Genomic DNA, 21419 nt, shown 5'->3' on the forward strand with positions numbered 1-21419 from the left:
AGAAGTTCTGCCTACTTTATTTTAACAACGAAAATCACCAGAGAAAGTTGTTCATTATCTTCATAACGTCTTATTGTATTCTTTAACTTGTTTTGTAAATAATAACTTTTACTGTTTAGTCTTTTTTGTTAATATCCATTTGACGTTGCTCATCCCGTCATCGTGTTATTGTGCTCTGGTAAATTTTTGTATTCGTGTCTTTCGTTTGAAAAGACAAAGAAATCATATAAACACAACATGCATGTTAATAGTTTCAATTGTACAATAACAATTCTAATATGACGTCCTTATTACGCTATGTAAACAAAAAGTTAATTCACATACTCAACTTAAAGGAAAATCAATTCGGAAAGTCCATAATCATATGGCAAATTCAAATAACAAAACGCATCAAAAACAGACTGTCATATACCTGACTTGGTACAGGCATTTTCAAATGAGGAAAATGGTGGATTAAACCTGGTTTTATAGCGCTAAGCCTCTCACTTTGATGACAGTCTCATCAAATTCCGTTATATTTACATTGATGCGTTAACTAAACAGACACAATAAATAAAGCCGTGTTCTAATTAGCACAAATTATATGTTTGACACATGTGCACGAACTTACTTTTTTAATTAACGTTATTTCCATCGTTATCCTTTTTAAACATATATACATTTAAGCAGCTAAAATCAACATTGATTATATATTTTAATCAAACAACATATATTTACCCTGCTCGTAGTTTTTAAATTGATCAAATATGAAATGCAATGTACAGACTCCTTGGGGAGGAAACAGGAATAGCCAAACATTTTTACAGTATTTTCGTACGCTTCGACCTACAAAAATACTGTAATTGTCCTATTAGAATCGAAATAATTCCTTCATGTCATGTTCTATGCTCATTTTAACACGGGAAGGCATTATATTTGACAAAAATTTCACACCTCGCTTACGCTCAGTGTAAAATATCGACACATATAATGCCTACCCATGTTAAAATGAGCATAGAGCATGACATGAAGGAATTATTTTTTAATTAAAAAAATCTACATTTTTTAGACTGTTTCTTACTTTTATATTATTGTCTAAACAAATGGTTTATATTTGGTCTAAAATAGTTGAAAGCTATGCCTTCAATTTTGTACATTACGTGTTTATTGTTTAAACATTAAACATGTAGATAGTACTTGTGTCCTCAATTTCTTATATGTAGATAGTACTTGTGTCTTCAATTTCTTATACGTAGATAGTACTTGTGTCCTCAATTTCTTAAACGTAGATAGTACGTGTGTCCTCAATTTCTTATACGTAGATAGTACTTGTGTCCTCAATTTCTTATACATCAGTTTGTTGTATGCTTTTGTATTCTATCGTAACATTTTAAACACGGATGTAGTATGCTGATAAGAAAGTTATTATCATAAAGATAATCACTGAAATGTTTGACAAAGGCAGTGAATATGTCTTTGTAATTTAAAACCGATTGACTATTAAGATTATTTAGAAAAACATACTTTTTTTAAAAACAAAAATATATGATAACGAAGAAAATACAAACTCTAAGGTAAATCTAAACAGTAGATCTACTTCAAACCTGAAACAATTTAACCACTCAACTTTATCAACAACAAAAAAAAACCGACTTAAAAACAAAAGTAATATTCTAAAATTTGTGTAGGTATTTCTAATGAAGATGTGGTGGATTAGTGCTGGTTGTAAAGCAAGCTTAACTGCCCTTCTACAATACAGTTGGTTACAGTTCCGTTATATTTTGTTATATAATTGATAAACGTGACAATTATTGCGATTCAAAAACTAAATTCTATAAAGAAACATCATAGATATATTAAATAAATGTCAAACAGGCGTATAATAGGACTAAAAGTATGCTCTGTAATGGATCAACATTAAGAAAAAATAAAAGTAAGTAAATAATTTCTTTTATTAACGTAAACATTTCAAATCGATCAGTAAGTCTACATCTATTGTTAAGCACATATTTCATGACAAATGTTTGAATCATACAGAAACTCGTGCTCTCTTAATACAATATTGTGGCTTAATTGAGTATCTTCTATAATCATAATAAGAAAGACATGTTAAAATTTAATGAATTCCATTACATCGTCTGTAAGTTTGATACTGAAATATTATCCACGGATGTCAGACTAACCTATGAACTGTATTACTACCACTGTAGTATTAAACACATATGGCTCAAATGGAAAATGGCTTTCATTACCAAATGTATTCCAAAAACGTTGATAAATTTGATATAGGATCTAATAAAAGACAGGGTCCAAATTAATACTGATGTTATTTTTATTTTCAAGAAACAAATATTTCTTTCAATTAGTTTAATTGAGGTCTGGAACTGGTATGTCAGTAACGGTTTGTAGTCCTTTGTTAATGTGTGTATCATTGTTGTTTTGATTTGTTCCATTTGGTACCAATTCTGACATCGGACTCTGACTTCTTTTAAACTTAGTTTTACTGTGTTTTTATTTATTTTTCATTGGGTAGATGTATATAGTTGAGGGTTGATATATAGCTGGCTGTGTTGAAGACCCACTGTGGCCTTATGCTGTTATCTGCTCTTAGGTCGGGTAGTTGTCTTCTTGACATATTCTTAACTACAATTTCCATTTCCAGTTTTTATTTCTATTGTAATTAAAAAAAATATATCGCTATGTTCACATGATATATTCGGTATCAACAGTTTACTAATTCCGTATTACGAATTCCTCTTTCGCTTGTAATGTTGACATTATTGTTTTGGTTATCAGATAAACAATTGTGAGAAATAGTTTGATTTACAACATGGCAGTGGGGATCAACGGAACAGCGACAGGGTAATGCGCAAGCACAATTGTTTTGTCTTTATTAGTGTATTGATTGTTATGCTGCTATCTCTTTTAATTGGATTGTTTACCTTTAATGAGGACTTCGTCTTCATAACTATAATTTTATGTCACGTAAGCTACGCGTTTTATTTTCATATTTTTATTAGTTGCTTTGTTTAGCGATTTAGAAGCAACCTTTACAATCATAAAACAAATCAAACCCAGTTCTTGATATTCAACTGTATTATACTATTCTTATTTTGACAGATCTTGGATAAGCTGCTATCTTGTTCTACGTTTCAAACAATAATATTCCACACAATAGAAGCTTACGTCATGAGGAATGTTGATATACTGATACTATATCTCACGTCATGAGGAATGTTGATATACTGATATTATATTTGCTTATGTTGTGTTGTTATATGGGATCGTCCAAAACATGTCGTTTAAAAGAAACAAAAGAGAAAATTGTGGCCGATTGCACAAGTATGGGATTACATGATGTACCAAAGTATTTGCCACTGAACATATCAGAGCTTGATCTCAATTATAATAATATATCGATCCTCGGAAGCAATGTATTTGAACGATTTAGACTTTTAGAGATATTAAAGATTGATTATATTAATTTGGGGATTATTGAAAAAGAAACATTCTATGGTCTAACCAAACTTAGGTGGCTTTCAATGAGAAGTAATCAATTTAATATATCATCCATAATTTTTAAAAGTGTATTTAAACCTTTATCATCTCTGAATCATTTAGACATAAGATATAATCTGCACAAATTGATCAGAAAACCAACTATAGACTATCCCTTTTTTGGTGATTTGCGTGAATTAAATCATTTATATATGGATCTTGCCCAAAACCCCGTTTTCACCTCAAGCGGATTTGAACTGTTGCTAAACCTTCATACACTAAAATTTGAAAAATGTTATTTACAAAAAATGTCAAATGATACGTTGATCAATTTACCAAGTACTATAACCGCGCTACACATTTGCGGGTGTGAAACGTTCATATCCGTTGTGGAATCTGGGTTCTTAAAACCTTTCCCAGCAATAATGAAGTTAAATATGATTGAAGACAACATCAAACTAGCAGATGCATTAAAAATTTTATTTCCGTTTACTGGTAGGGAAATGACTTCTATAACTTATCAGCGTATCAAGGGTTCCGCCGAGAAGCCTACATTTATTACCCGAGATATGGTGAAATATTTGAAGGAAATTTGTGTTCATACGTTAGTCTTAGCAGAAAGTGATATTGTTGGATATGAACAAAATTCTTTACTTGCGTTTAAATATCCTCACTGCTTAGAGTATCTTGTGTTTTCAGGTAACCGGTTTTCTTTAGCATATGGACATAATTTGATGGAACTTATAGTTTTCGGAAAGAAGATAACTAACTTGAAATTCATTGACTTATCTTATAATGCCATCAATTTTAACGATGTGAAGTACTGCAACATTGAAGCTCTTCAAAATGATTCATTAAGGAACGAAATATATAGCAACGGCTGTGAAGTCCAACCAACAGATGATAGAACATTGCAAAATTCAAATACAAACCTTCCGTATTCTAAATTTTCTAAAGGAACTAACCTGACGATTTCGTTGCCCGTAAACCTGACCTTTCTCCGTTTATCGCATTATATGACATCATATATGCAGTATGGTCTAAATTTCTTATTAGACTCACCAAGTTTAAGATACATAGATATTTCATACTTGAAAGTTTCATATTTTCCAGAAATATATTCCGATACTCCGTTTGACATAAAATATTTGGACTTCACTGGTGTCAGCGCTATGTCATTTATCCACAAATCAACAGTTCCAATATTCAAAAATATTGAAACTGCAATATTGAAAGATTCTATGATTGACGAAACCATTCGACAAAATGGTGATATATTTAAACTTTTTCCAACTGTTGAAAAATTGGATATTTCATACAACAATGTGTTTTATCTAGATGAAGATTCTTTTTCAGTTAATACAAGACTTAAAAAATTGAATATGGCAAATAATTTGCTACCCACAATTCCAAAGGCAGTGATGCGTTTAGCTCACTTAAATAGATTGGATATCAGATATAATCGAATTCAGACAATTGATCAAACACTGAGGACGTGGCTAGATGCGAATAGAGAAAATGGAAAATTTCATCTTCTGATAAAAGCTAATAGTTTCAAATGCACATGCGATACAGCCGATTTTCTTGAGTGGTTGTTCAAAACGGAAGTTACTTTTGATGAGATCAACAGGCAATACAATTGTACCTTATCAAATGGAACAGAGTCTAATACTTTGGAAATCTATAGGCGGTTTCATGACCATTTTGGTAACTGTAACAACAGAAATTGGTTACGTTTAGGAATTGGTCTTTTAATCTCCTTTGTCATTTTTACCATTCCGTTCGCTATTATCTTTAACTTTCGATGGAAAATAATTTATTTGGTGTATAGAAATTTCAAGAAAGTAGTAGAAAAAAGATTGGAATCAAAGTTCACATATGACATTTATTTAGCATGCGCAGACGATAAGATTCAATGGGTAAGTGATGTTCTTCTTCAACGATTAGAATGTTCCTGGAATATGAAAGTTTGTCTAGAACACAGAGATTTCCCAGTGGGAGTTGCAAAAGCAGATGTAATAGCCAATGCGGTTGCGGAAAGCAAACACGCTATTTTTATCATTTCAGAAAAATATCAAGATCATGGATGGAGCAGATATGAAATTGAGAGAGTTGAATACGAGAAATGTTCGAATGATTTACAAAAAATAGTTGTTATTGCAAGAGGTGAAAAAGTTTCTTGCATTCTGCGCGAGTTTACCAACATACTACAACATTTGACAATAATAGAGTGGATTGATGATGAATCTGGTTGGGACAAATTACGTATGACATTATTTACGGAGGGTTTTTGAATAGTTTTTGGTTGCAAATTTGTGCATATTGCCTATCGCTTATAAATGAAGTTGTATGCAAGACTTACATATATATTTAGACTCAAATCATGCAAGGACAAAAAGTAGGCAGCTTTGAAAAACTTTGTCGTTAAAGTGATCACATGAATTAGAATGCGATCACTGAATTGATAAGATAAACAAGAAACGAACTTCGTTCTCATAATGTAACACTACAGTATCTATATGTTTTTTTCACGCGTATATGAACAACCTATTGTCTATTGTTTTCATTTGGCTGTGGTCTTATTAAAACAAATTTAAATTGCTCATTTCATTTTACAATTCCATTATTACGAATATACAAAATGACAACAATGTGCACCTTTTATGCGTATGTTTATGCAAGCATATATTTGTATATGAACAATTTATTTTTCAAATTCAATATTTGCATGTGGCGAATGATTTTCTCAAATTATTTCAACATTTATTTACCTTTTATTGTTTTGTTAAAATCGTCTCAGTTTGCACGTGGGTTTGTTGACAATATGAAAATGAAAGTTATTCACCTCGTTTAAGGGGAGGTTTGGCATGCCACAAAACCCATCAACCCATCATTTGTTTCTTTAAAAATGTCCTGTACCAAGTCAGGAAAATGGCCATTGTTATATTATAGTTCGTTTCTGTGTGTGTTACAATTTAACATTGCGTCTTTTGTTTTCTCTTATTTTTGAGTGTAAATTGGCATTGCGATAAGACGTGTCACGGTACTTGTCTATCCCTAATTCATGTATTTGGTTTTGATGTTATATTTGTTATTCTCGTGGGATTTTGTCTGATGCTTGGTCCGTTTCTGTGTGTGATACATTGTAGTGTTGTGTCGTTGTTCTCCTCCTATATTTTATGCGTTTCCCTCAGTTTTAGTTTGTTATCCCGATTTTGTTTTTTGTCCATGGATTTGTGAGTTTGAACAGCGGTATACTGCTGTTGCCTTTATTTGTAAACATTTAAGTTGTTACATTGACCGACTGCAGACCCTCATGTATAGACTTGTCAATGTATATTTCATAAAAAATTTAGATATACCGTAGTAACACAGTACCTGTATATTTTATATAATATAACCAAACCAATTATTTGAATTCAGGGATATACATATCTATATACAAGTAAGAAGTCATGGTAGGGATATGTGAACAAACCAGACTCGGAAATTGGAAACTTAAAGCTTTACATTTATCCGGCTTTCAGCTTTTCGCATTATCTATACCGTGTTCAGTGTATAGTAAATTATGAGATGCAAAATAAAAAACCCAATTCAAACGTAAAAAACGACGGAATGATTAATCAAGTATGAACAGCGAAAAAGTGCATGGTGTCACAGCATAACATTATAACATTCTATGAATATCAGATTGAACAGGCTAGATTTATCAGATCGACATCGAGTCAAACGCACAAAAGATACTAAGAAAACATCAAAGAGTATTAATAGATTACAAATAGCTTGTTTGAAGCCAACAGACTATTATAGTTAAATTCTTGTTAAAGGTGTGGATGGGTGGGAAGATTTTTTTCATAAGTATCAGAAAAAACATAATGAAAAACTACCTTTCAGATCTAAAAATTAAGACCTATCAGATATAAAGACTTAAAGTGTCTATTCATATTGGGCGGATGGGCTGTCATGGGAAAAAATGACCTACTGCTGCAAGACCCTCAGAAGTTTTTTTGCGTATAATTGTATATGTCAAATGAAAAAAACCCAAATAACCCGCTAAGATGTATAAATTTTACACCCCTCAGAAAGGACCATTCATTCCCCTTTAGCAGACATTAACTGGATTGGCCCAATACAACTAATAAAACTAAAGTTTCCCCGTTTAAAATCAATCAGTTCACATTTAATTGATTTAGTTTGTTTATCCATGTCGCTACCTTTTTCTATTATTTAATACTATTTACTTGTATCGTGTAACCCTGAGTTATATAGCTTGTTATAATGTTGATTATATTAGTACAAGACAAATGGGGGATGGTGTGTATCGTACAATCGTCCATTTGTTATTGTTATTATTATACGTGTGGTAAATTATACAAGGCTAGCATTTTGATAATCTAGTGTAGGCCGATTACGGGACGTGATCAGGCCAATATTTAAGAGCTATATATATGTTTAATGTATATACCCGTTTTTACAAGTCCCACTTCAAACATGGCCTGGTAATTGCTCCTCCACTTCTTCTGACTAGTATATCATTTGCCTACCCAAGATTTCTTAAACTAGTTGTTTTGATCCAATCAAAATAGTTGGATGACATAATAAAAAAGAAATGGAAAAGCATTGACAACCCAAAACTTCAAAAATGTTGTGCAGAATCTATAACTAATATCATCTCATCCTAAACGTAACATACCTAAATTATATGAATGGTTATAAAAAATGATCACTAAATTGACCACATTAGTAATATCTAATATCGGCACATGACGCCGTACTACTCGGCTTTTTGAAGAAATTGATATCATATCACTAGTTCTAATGAAACTTGGCTTATAATTGTAATAAACTGTAACCTGCCGAATTCGGCATATGAGTACTCCAACATCCTGCTTTAACCAAAAAGTAAAATCACAAAAATACTGAACTCAGAGGAAAATCAATTCGGAAAGTCCATAATCACATGGCAAAATCAAATAACAAAACGCATCAAAAACGAATGGACAAGAACTGTCATATTCCTGACTTGGTACAGGCATTTTCAAATGTAGAAAATGGTGGATTGAACCTGGTTTTATAGCTAGCTAAACCTCTCACTTGTATGACAGTCGCATCAAATTCCATTATATAGTCACCGATGCGTGAACAAAACAAACAGACATAATAGGTAAAAATGTCAAAAATAGGGGTACAGCAGTCAACATTGTGTTATCATCTAATCACTATAAAAACAACAAATGTAACGAAGAAACACAAAAAGGCATACATCAAATTAACATCCTCATTTTGATTATATTATACGACAAATTTTCATGGTCCCAAAATATGCCTTCCCTTGCAGACAAAACCTGAGTATTCCGACATCCTGCTAAATCAGAAATTTAATGCTTGTCTCCCAGTGTGTCGGATTAAACAGGTTACATTGTATATACAACGGAATACGACAATTGGAACGAAAGGCAGTACTACAAATAAAAACAAGTAGATCATGTACCATGAGAAAATACAACTACACGTACAAAAGTTCAGAGTAGATAATCCTTATCTATAATTGCCTTCAGTTATATCGTAGTATATTGCATGTAAAATAATATTGGTAAATCGTTTGATTTTTTGACGAGTAAAAGATGACAAATGATATTTCTCAAAAACGTAAGAAAAAATACTAAACTGTATTTCAGTTATGCAATTTACTGTTCTTATGTTGTATGGGTTTTTCTTCAAGTAGGTAATTCAAAATTATACGAATGGTTCACTAAAATAACTATTAAGAAGTATATCGCAAAAAATTAACAGAAACAAGAAATGTCAAACTTTTACAGCAGAAACAGAAGAAAATACATTTGTAAACGATATTTATAGTACTGTATCATGCAGAATGTATTATTAGGGCTGGTTTTTTTTTATCAATTACTCGCAACCAACACTCAATCAATCACTTACGTACGAAAACTTTTACTCGAATTGAAAAGAATCAGCAAACAATGCCATTCGTAATTTGGCCCAGCCTGTGTCGTTATCAGCCCAGTCTATTATAGTGACATTTTGTAGAATGTCATCGAACTCATGTGGAACGCAACTGACCGTTGCTCCTTTTACTAAGATGATTATTTTCTGCAAGTAATTTCTGCATTTTTCGAATTTGACTCTTTCAATATCAAATTTGTTCCACTCGTTGTCTTTGTATGACTCGGATAGGATAAATACTGCATGTTTACTACCAGCAATAGCATTTGCTATTTCATCTGCTTTAGCAACGCCAATCAGAAAATCGCGGTCCTCTATGCATACTTTCATGTGCCATACACACTCTAATTTTGGGAGGAAGTCATCATACACCCACTGACAAATGTCGTTTGCATATGACAAGTAGATATCATAATTAAATTTTCTTTCTAATCTATGCTCTACGACTCTTCGAAAGTTACGATATATCCAATAAGTTATTTTCCATCGGAAATTTAAAAGTATTGCAAGAGGAACAGTGAAAATGACAAATGCAACAAGAAGTCCTATTCCAAGGCGCAACCAACTTTTGCTCTTGCAGTTTCCAAAATGTTGATGAAATTTTCTGTGTACATCCACTGTATTACTTTCCGATCCATTTGTCAACGTGCAGCTGAAATTTTTATTGACCCGATCAAAAATAACATCTGTACTGAAAAGCCATCTTATAAAACCCGAAGTTTCGCATGTGCATGTTAGACTGTTCCCTTCGACCGACAAATTAAACGTTCCTCCATAAATTTTACTTTTCTCATCCATCCAGTCTCTAAATGTTTTATTTATTGTTTGAAGGCGATTATAACTTATATCCAGTTTACTTAAGAAAGGCAAATTCATCACGGCTATAGGTATAGCTGGCAGCAAATTGTGTGCTATATTGACAATTGACAAATTTAAGTTTGTTTCAAAGGCATCTTCATCTAGAAACCATAAATTGTTGTATGAAATATCTAGTTTTTCCACAGTCGGAAATAGTTTGAATATTTTACCTGTTTTTCCCGTTGTTAGACCAAGCATTGCATTTCTTAAAATAGCTGTCTGGACATTTTTAAAAACTGGTATTTACGTCTCATGCATAAGTATTGTTGAGTTAAGTCCAGAAATGTCCAAATACTTAACATTAAAAGGGGTCTCGGAATATATTTCAGGAAACTGCGTTATCTGCCAGTATGAGAAATCTACATATCTTAGATTATTGGCGTTGGCTACAAATATTTTTAGTGGGTACACGACATATGATGTGATGTAATGGGAAACACGAAGGAAAGTAAGATTACCCGGAAAATAAATCGTGAATTTATATTCATCAACCATTGAAGCTTTTTCTAACTTTGAGTTATATTCATTTGAAGCTGCAGACTTTATTTGGCATCCTTCTCTATAAACTTCTTTTGCATATGCAGCATTCTCCAGCACGTCTATGTTGCAGTAATCGATAATGTTGTAGCTGATTGCATTATATGACCAGTCAAAATATTTCAAATTGATAACTCTTCTCATAATGAGTAGCAATTCAGTTCCATGGGGCCCTAGGGCTATTGAAAATCGGTTGCCTGAGAGTACAAAATTCTCTAAACATTTTGGATATTTCAGTGCAAGTAGAGAATTTTGCTCATACCCTACAATTTCACATTCTGCTAAAACTAAGGTTTTAACACAAATATGTATCAAATAATGAATCATGACACGAGTAATGAAAACGGGTTTAGGAAACTGAGGTCTGATTTGTTTGAATATAATCGAGTTCATTCTTGTATTCTTGAAAGGATATAAGAGTTGTAACGCATCTCCTAATTGTATAGCTACTCTATGCATATTTAATATCATAAGTGATGGGAACGGCTTCAAAAAGTCTGCCTCTACAATCGATATTTTACCGACACACTGGTGAAAGTAGATTGCAGTAATGGTTGATGGTAAATCTACGAAGGTGTCATTCGACATCTGGTTCAAATAGCATCGTGCAAACTTTATTGTTTTTAGTTGCGACAGTTTTGCAAATCCACTTAACTTAAATACAGGTGCTTGCGCAAGATCCATAGATACATCGGTTAAATAAAACATGTCTCCAAAGTAAGGATATATCATTTCCTTTGATATACCTAACGTTTTATTTATATTGTATCTAATGTCTAAATGTTGCATATGTAATAAAGGTTTAATTACTATGTCAAATATTTTTTTAAATATGTTAAGTTGATTATGCTTCATTGAAAACCATCGTAAATTTTCCAATCCTTTAAAGACATCACCGTATAAAGTATGAATATTGTTTGAATCTATTGTTAATGTCGTCAAGTTAGAAAAAGATGAGAAGGTATTGTTTTTTATCATTGAAATTTGATTGTAGCTCAGATCAAGACCTGATATGTGCAGCGGTAAATCTGTCGGAACATCTCTTAATTTTAGCCTGGTGCAATCAGCAATTATTTGATCACCTTGTTGTACTATCCGACATTTATGTGCATACACGGTAAAATTAATCAGCAATATGATAAGGTAAACTATTCGTGGCATGTTTAATATTATCTAATTCACCAGTGACCTTGGTAATATTATAGATGGGTTATTTTGATATATGACGTGTTATACGATATCAAGATAGTTTCTGTAAAAAAGAGAAAAAAAAAAGACATGAAAGATTTACATATGGTTATAGTGAGAGAAATACTACTGATTATTATAATTTAAACCACACTATTACCTTTTGCATAACATCTCACAATCTGTATTGTTAATTATCGTATGTGGCGAGATCTTTATATCTAAAGAACATTTCAAATCTTATATTTAATTTTGATTGAGGTACCGGATAGAAAATAATATTCTAAACATGTCTGACAAAATATTATACAACATACCGAAAATAATAAATTCCTGCAGCATCCAAAGAAAAGCTCAAAATACATAGTGACCAGACCGGCTATTATAATACCAGACACTTATCTAATTACGACGAGAAGAAGACGAAAAGTTGTCTTACAAATAAACCAGAGAATAATTGTCACCTTAATCAGTCTGTTCGTGTTGTTTCTTATTTATTATTTATAACTGTTGATGTAAATGTCCTTTGGTTTTGTGAGTCATTGTTTACTTCTTGGTTTTGATTGTTATTGTCTTCAAATCTAGAATTCTTATACTTTTTAAAATCTTGGTATTCTCTTCTTTAATAAAGCTAAATTCCATAGAAAAGAATTTTTGTCTTTGTGATTTTAGGAATAAAAATATAATTTGTGAATCAATGAGTTTAAACGAATCCTGGCATGGTTTATTATATACATTTCGTATATTGATGTCTGTGCGCTGGATGTCTGGTTATCAAATTCATGAGTGGAAAGTTTCCTTCAAATTCGAAATTGCGACAATGATATAAAATATTTCTAGGAGGACCGATAAGTATGGAAATTGTGATATAATAGCAAAATATACATTTCCAATTACAAGTATCTCTTATGGCAAGCTGTTACCGTCAAAATAAAGTTGAAGGCATGTTTTGAAAATTGACAATATGTGATTTTAGAAATCTTAGTAAGTTATTTACGCTTGTTTCATTGTTTGTTTTTCATTTTATTAATAATCTCGTCGTGTGTAATATCGAAATATCATAGCGTTATTTTTATTTCTCACTATGCATAGCTATTGTGCTTTTTAAAATAGAGGTGACAGTAGCCAATTGATATTCATACTCATGAGTCGAATAAAGCTGACAATATCATTACAATAAACAAAAATAGACCAAAGCGAAGAGTGTTAACAGTCTTTAATAATCATAGTGTGTAAACATTTCGAAAAGCATTCATGAACATACGTTTTACGAGAACGTCTCGACATAATTCACCTGTTTAGTATCGAGTTTTCTTTTTTCTTTAAAGTTTACTTTTGTCATATAAGCACTCAAGATGAAGTACTTTGTGCAATTGGTGACTTCCATAAATCATTAAGAGTAAAGGAAACATTATTTAATTCAAGTTGATATGTCTTATTATAAACTGAACTAACTTTTTGTGCAGAGTGTATTTTTTCTCTCTGAAATTGATATATGTTACCAAAGTGCTCAAGATAAACACATTTGTACTTGGATACCTCTATAAATCTCTCAGAATGATATGAGGGTATTATTATTCTCCGTTTATTCATTTAAAGAATAACAGTACTGTGGTTGGGTCAATATCTTTATTGGTTTTACATAGTAGGTGATGGTAAAGTTTTTCCTGTAGCTCAGTTCATACACAAAACTTTGATATTATGTATAATAGCTCGTTTCGAAGCTGCGACATTTTCACATATGTGGTTAACCTCTCGGGGTACGAAGTGAGATTACTGTTTCCGTAAATTATCAAACCGCCATGAATCCTTTCGTGATGCTACTCCTCGTTGTAAAAAATCCCTTTTTTAACACAATAAGTTCTTTGAAAATTTAATACTTTGAACACTTTTAATAGCTCAATAGTTTTTACACATTTATTCTATGTTCCCCTATTTTGTAAATTAACACAAATGGTTAAGCCCAGTCACTTGTTTATCATAAAAACGTGTCCAATACCACTACACAGAGATTTTTTGTTTACCAATAACTTTTAAGGTCCTCATTTCGAGCCGCATTAGGGATATTGACCCCGTTGTAAATGCAGTTTTACTGGCGACGCATAGCGGAAACAGTAAAACCGAAATTCGTAACCGTCAAATAAAAATTGACTGTGGCAACTCTCTAACTACTCTACTGTTATTCCGATTCTAATGCATTACAAAAAGAAATACTACGTTTGAGATTGAAAAATGTTAAATTTTGAAATACAAAACAATTCCGCGAAATTCATGAATGATTTTGGCGCAAAGACGTCATGGCTGGAGGGTATAACGTTACCTCTACGATTTAAATTTTGATAAAATCACATCAAAACAGCAAATTCGAGGATGGTGTTGTTTTATTTTCGATAATGTTGTAGTAATCGAACATTTGTAGATCCAATCAATTCAAAATGACGGGTCCCTCTTTAGTTATTTCTGGTTAACTGTTAATTTGATGGTAACTTTTAGCCAATGAGAAAGGTTGCTACATAAAAATTGCACTAGAATTAAGCAAAAAAAAAAAAAAAAAAAAAAAAACGAAAATAGCATGCATTTCATTATACAGGTCAATGTCGAAATATTTGTAAAATACATCTCCACCAATTTAACGACAAATTTGTTTTTTTTTAAAATGAAAGGCGACATTGAACAGTAGAAACATGTTGGTATTGAGCTGTGATATCAATTTGTGATCAATGTAATAAATTGTCTACATACTATTCATTCCATTTGGAAAATAAATTTGTTAGCTGGTCTATCTTAATAATCACATAAAAACATTTTCATGACATGAACACAAACGCTCTGATCCTTACCTTTCAAATCATTTTCACAATATGGGACTGTTGGTTGAATGATTTGTTAGAATGATCTCCAAACAAACAGTCTATATCTGGAAACCGAAGCAAGTACAACAATGCTACAGGAGAGAAATATTTTGATAACATGTGTAGTATAGCTTCCGGAAGACCGTCGAGAAATTCATAATATTGGAATGATACGATGACAATTTCAAAAACAAAATAATTTGCTTAGACCTATAAACTCATTTATAATGCGTTTAATTTCATATGTATGGTGAGCGCATGATAAAAAAAGAAAAATGTAATAGAAGATATCAAAATACAATAATGAAAACGTCTGCATGTATATTTTGTAAATACAAATAAGTTTTTTTTTTTATTTTGCCATACCTGTGAATAGCTCCAACAGCAATTAATTATGTATGTTTCAAACCAGGAAGATATTTTTTTAGCCCAAAAGAGCTAACGGAAGGAATATAACAAGTTTTCGGAAACGATACTTAAATTATGTCTTAATGGTTTAAAGTATTCCTTAAGACGTATCTTAATGCATAAATATATATATATCCGGCGAGGGGAGAACAAACAATTGCGAAAGCAAATTTACAGATCTAACATTGTTGGGTAGATGTTTAGACGAGTTTTAAATACATAATGTACACAGCCATGTATCACCATCACTACTGGTGATCCGATGGATAAATCTGTTGTAGAGTTGTCACTGGCTCAGACTAACTTATAAATATAATTATTTTCTATGACTGTATCTCACATTAATTTGTAGGATCCTTTACTATAGATAATTAAGCTGATCTGTAAAAATAACAACTCCATGCCTTATATATCATGTACTGTAGTACGACGCTAGATTAAAACTGACGCGGAAAGGTAACACCCGGCCAACGAAAGCTTCATTTTGAAGCCCAGGTGGTCGTGTGGTCTAGCGGGACGGCTACAGTGCAGGTGATTTGGTGTCACGATATCTCAGTAGCATGGTTCGAATACCGGCGAGGGAAGATAAAAAAAATTTGCAGATCTAAAATTGTTGGGTTGATGTTAAGACGAGTTGTATATACATAATGTACACAGCCACGTATCACTGCTGGTGATCCGATGGATAAAACTGTTGTAGAGTTGTCACTGGCTCAGACGTACTTATAAATATAATTATTTTCTGTGTCTGTATCTTACATAAACTTGTAATTTAGCTAATCTGTAAAAATAACATCTCTATGCCTTATATATCATGTTCTGTACTACAACGCTAGATTAAAACTGACATGGAAAGGTAACACCCGGCCACCGAAAGCTTCATTTTGAAGCCCAGGTGGTCGTGTGGTCTAGTGGGACGGCTACAGTGCAGGCGATTTGGTGTCACGATATCTCAGTAGCGAAAGCAAATTTACAAATTGCGAAAGAAAATTTACAGATCTAACATTGTTGGGTTGATGTTTAGACGAGTTGTATATACAATATGTACACAGCCATGTATCACCATCATTGATGGCAATCCGATGGATACATCTGTTGTAGAGTTGTCACTGACGCAGACGTACTTATATATATATATAAATAGCAACAATCAACATTCAATCTATTTAAGTGGGGATCAGTTTGTGAAAATAAACTGATACAGTTACTGAAATAAAATTATATAAATGTCTAAGAATATAACTTATGTATCAATTAGTGTGTTTAAGTTATATTCTTAGACATTTATGTATATATATATATATATACAACTCGTCTAAACATCAACCCAACAATGTTAGATCTGTAAATTTGCTTTCGCAAATTTTTGGTTCTTCCCTCGCCGGGATTCGAACCCATGCTACTGTGATATCGTGACACCAAATCGCCTGCACTGCAGCCGTCCCGCTAGACCACACGACCACCTGGGCTCTCAAAAAAAGAGCTTTCGGTGGGCATGTGTTACCTTTCCACGTCAGTTTTAATCTAGCGGCGTACTACAGTACATGATATATAAGGCATGAAGATGTTATTGTTACAGATCAGCTAAATTATCTATAGTAAAGGATCCTACAAATTAATGTAAGATACAGTCACAGAAAATAATTATATTCATAAGTACGTCTGAGTCAGTGACAACCCTACAACAGATGTATCCATCGGATCGCCATCAATGATGGTGATACATGGCTGTGTACATAATGTATATACAACTCGTCTAAACATCAACCCAACAATGTTAGATCTGTAAATTTGCTTTCGCAAATTTTTGGTTCTTCCCTCGCCGGGATTCGAACCCATGCTACTGTGATATCGTGACACCAAATCGCCTGCACTGCAGCCGTCCCGCTAGACCACACGACCACCTGGGCTCTCAAAAAAAGAGCTTTCGGTGGGCATGTGTTACCTTTCCACGTCAGTTTTAATCTAGCGGCGTACTACAGTACATGATATATAAGGCATGAAGATGTTATTGTTACAGATCAGCTAAATTATCTATAGTAAAGGATCCTACAAATTAATGTAAGATACAGTCACAGAAAATAATTATATTCATAAGTACGTCTGAGTCAGTGACAACCCTACAACAGATGTATCCATCGGATCGCCATCAATGATGGTGATACATGGCTGTGTACATAATGTATATACAACTCGTCTAAACATCAACCCAACAATGTTAGATCTGTAAATTTGCTTTCGCAAATTTTTGGTTCTTCCCTCGCCGGGATTCGAACCCATGCTACTGTGATATCGTGACACCAAATCGCCTGCACTGCAGCCGTCCCGCTAGACCACACGACCACCTGGGCTCTCAAAAAAAGAGCTTTCGGTGGGCATGTGTTACCTTTCCACGTCAGTTTTAATCTAGCGGCGTACTACAGTACATGATATATAAGGCATGAAGATGTTATTGTTACAGATCAGCTAAATTATCTATAGTAAAGGATCCTACAAATTAATGTAAGATACAGTCACAGAAAATAATTATATTCATAAGTACGTCTGAGTCAGTGACAACCCTACAACAGATGTATCCATCGGATCGCCATCAATGATGGTGATACATGGCTGTGTACATAATGTATATACAACTCGTCTAAACATCAACCCAACAATGTTAGATCTGTAAATTTGCTTTCGCAAATTTTTGGTTCTTCCCTCGCCGGGATTCGAACCCATGCTACTGTGATATCGTGACACCAAATCGCCTGCACTGCAGCCGTCCCGCTAGAATACACGACCACCTGGGCTCTCAAAAAAAGAGCTTTCGGTGGGCATGTGTTACCTTTCCACGTCAGTTTTAATCTAGCGGCGTACTACAGTACATGATATATAAGGCATGAAGATGTTATTGTTACAGATCAGCTAAATTATCTATAGTAAAGGATCCTACAAATTAATGTAAGATACAGTCACAGAAAATAATTATATTCATAAGTACGTCTGAGTCAGTGACAACCCTAAAACAGATGTATCCATCGGATCGCCATCAATGATGGTGATACATGGCTGTGTACATAATGTATATACAACTCGTCTAAACATCAACCCAACAATGTTAGATCTGTAAATTTGCTTTCGCAAATGTTTGGTTCTTCCCTCGCCGGGATTCGAACCCATGCTACTGTGATATCGTGACACCAAATCGCCTGCACTGCAGCCGTCCCGCTAGACCACACGACCACCTGGGCTCTCAAAAAAAGAGCTTTCGGTGGGCATGTGTTACCTTTCCACGTCAGTTTTAATCTAGCGGCGTACTACAGTACATGATATATAAGGCATGAAGATGTTATTGTTACAGATCAGCTAAATTATCTATAGTAAAGGATCCTACAAATTAATGTAAGATACAGTCACAGAAAATAATTATATTCATAAGTACGTCTGAGTCAGTGACAACCCTATAACAGATGTATCCATCGGATCGCCATCAATGATGGTGATACATGGCTGTGTACATAATGTATATACAACTCGTCTAAACATCAACCCAACAATGTTAGATCTGTAAATTTGCTTTCGCAAATGTTTGGTTCTTCCCTCGCCGGGATTCGAACCCATGCTACTGTGATATCGTGACACCAAATCGCCTGCACTGCAGCCGTCCCGCTAGACCACACGACCACCTGGGCTCTCAAAAAAAGAGCTTTCGGTGGGCATGTGTTACCTTTCCATGTCAGTTTTAATCTAGCGGCGTACTACAGTACATGATATATAAGGCATGAAGATGTTATTGTTACAGATCAGCTAAATTATCTATAGTAAAGGATCCTACAAATTAATGTAAGATACAGTCACAGAAAATAATTATATTCATAAGTACGTCTGAGTCAGTGACAACCCTACAACAGATGTATCCATCGGATCGCCATCAATGATGGTGATACATGGCTGTGTACATAATGTATATACAACTCGTCTAAACATCAACCCAACAATGTTAGATCTGTAAATTTGCTTTCGCAAATTTTTGGTTCTTCCCTCGCCGGGATTCGAACCCATGCTACTGTGATATCGTGACACCAAATCGCCTGCACTGCAGCCGTCCCGCTAGACCACACGACCACCTGGGCTCTCAAAAAAAGAGCTTTCGGTGGGCATGTGTTACCTTTCCACGTCAGTTTTAATCTAGCGGCGTACTACAGTACATGATATATAAGGCATGAAGATGTTATTGTTACAGATCAGCTAAATTATCTATAGTAAAGGATCCTACAAATTAATGTAAGATACAGTCACAGAAAATAATTATATATATATATATATATATACGAGTCTAAATTGAAAACTACGTTCAAACCTATGATTGCGTCGGAAATAAAACGTAATTTTTATACGTGTGCATGTAAAACAAATTTCGTTCTAGAAGGGTTTTAAAACAGCACAAACAACATTTTCCAAAAGACCAAAGTGAAAAAGTATATTTAAACAAAACGCATTTGACTAACAGGTCGAACAACTGATTTTCTGTAACCCTGCTGACTGCCATTGGCGATTGCCAAATAAAATTGATCACAAGATGTAACAAAATGGATCTTGATATAAATTTAATACTAAAGAGAATTTATTTTTAACTTGTGGCCACGATGTAAACATACGGTGTCAATGTTTTTTAGTACACCAGATCCGGATTTCGACAATAAATGTCTCTTCAGTGATTTTAGGGATCGAAACGGTATTTGGAAGGCCATATATAAAGTACCCTCATTTTTAGAAAAAGTACCCTCATTTTTAGATAGACTCTTGAATTTTAAGAGTCAATATAGGATGAACGCATCATATAAACCGGAGGGAAAATATGATACAAGCCCAAACGAAAAACTATAAACGCGTCTTATTTGAAAACTTCGTTCAAACCTATGATTGCGTCGGATAAAAACCTCAATTTTTATACGTGTGCATGTAAAACAAATTTCGTTGTAGAAGGGTCTAAAAACAACACAAACAACATTTCCAAAATACCAAAAAAAGTGAAAAAGTATATTTAAACAAAACGCATTTGACTAACAGGTCGAACAACTGATGTTCTTTAACCCTGCTGACTGCCATTGGCAATTGCCAAATAAAATTGATCACAAGATGTAGCAAAATGGATCTTAATATAAATTTGATACTAAACAGAAAATATTTTTTAACTTGTGACCACGATGTTATGCCACAAACATACGGTGTCAATATTTTTTTAGTACACCAGATCCGGATTTAGACAATAAATGTCTCTTCAGTGATGTTAGGGATCGAAACGGTATTTGGAAGGCCATATTTAAAGTACCCTCATTTTTAGAAAAAGTACCCTCATTTTTAGATAGACTCTTGAATTTTAAGAGTCAATATAGGATGAACGCATCATATAAACGGGAGAGAAAATATGATACAAGCCTAAACGAAAAAATATAAACGAGTCTTAATTGAAAACTACGTTCAAACCTATGATTGCGTCGGATAAAAATCTCAATTTTTGTACGTGTGCATGTAAAACAAATTTCGTTGTAGAAGGGTATAAAAACAGCACAAACAACATTTTCCAAAAGACCAAAAAAGTGAAAAAGTATATTTAAACAAAACGCATTTGACTAACAGGTCGAACAACTGATGTTCTTAAACCCTGCTGATTGCCATTGGCAATTGCCAAATAAAATTGATCACAAGATGTAGCAAAATGGATCTTAATAAAAATTTAATACTAAACAGAAAACAAAATTTAACTTGTGGCCACGATGTTATGCCACAAACATATGGTGTCAATATTTTTTTAGTACACCAGATCCGGATTTCGACAATAAATGTCTCTTCAGTGATGTTAGGGAACGAAACGGTATTTGGAAGGCCATATATAAAGTACCCTCATTTTTAGAAAAAGTTCCCTCATTTTATATATCTCATAGATAGACTTATGAATTTTAAGAGTCAATATAGGATGAACGGATCATATAAACCGGAGGGAAAATATGATACAAGCCCAAACGAAAAAATATAAACGAGTCTTAATTGAAAACTACGTTCAAACCTATGATTGCGTCGGATAAAAACCGCAATTTTTATACGTGTGCATGTAAAACAAATTTCGTTGTAGAAGGGTTATATCCTTTTTAT

General features: G+C 33.3%; 1 long non-coding RNA gene and 1 pseudogene across 1 annotated transcript; one reads left to right on the forward strand and one right to left on the reverse strand.

Moving 5' to 3' along the window:
• The first annotated feature begins 1600 nt into the window (after positions 1–1600).
• On the forward strand, positions 1601–6211 carry LOC143048557 (uncharacterized). Its single transcript, XR_012969879.1, has 2 exons — positions 1601–1912; positions 3100–6211. It is a non-coding gene; the product is annotated as an uncharacterized LOC143048557 (long non-coding RNA).
• A 3066-nt stretch (positions 6212–9277) lies between these two features.
• On the reverse strand, positions 9278–12069 carry LOC143048558 (toll-like receptor 2 type-2; annotated as a pseudogene).
• Between the last annotated feature and the right edge of the window lie 9350 nt (positions 12070–21419).

The sequence above is a fragment of the Mytilus galloprovincialis genome, chromosome 10 (genome assembly GCF_965363235.1).
Source record: "Mytilus galloprovincialis chromosome 10, xbMytGall1.hap1.1, whole genome shotgun sequence".
NCBI classification, from domain to species: domain Eukaryota; kingdom Metazoa; phylum Mollusca; class Bivalvia; order Mytilida; family Mytilidae; genus Mytilus; species Mytilus galloprovincialis.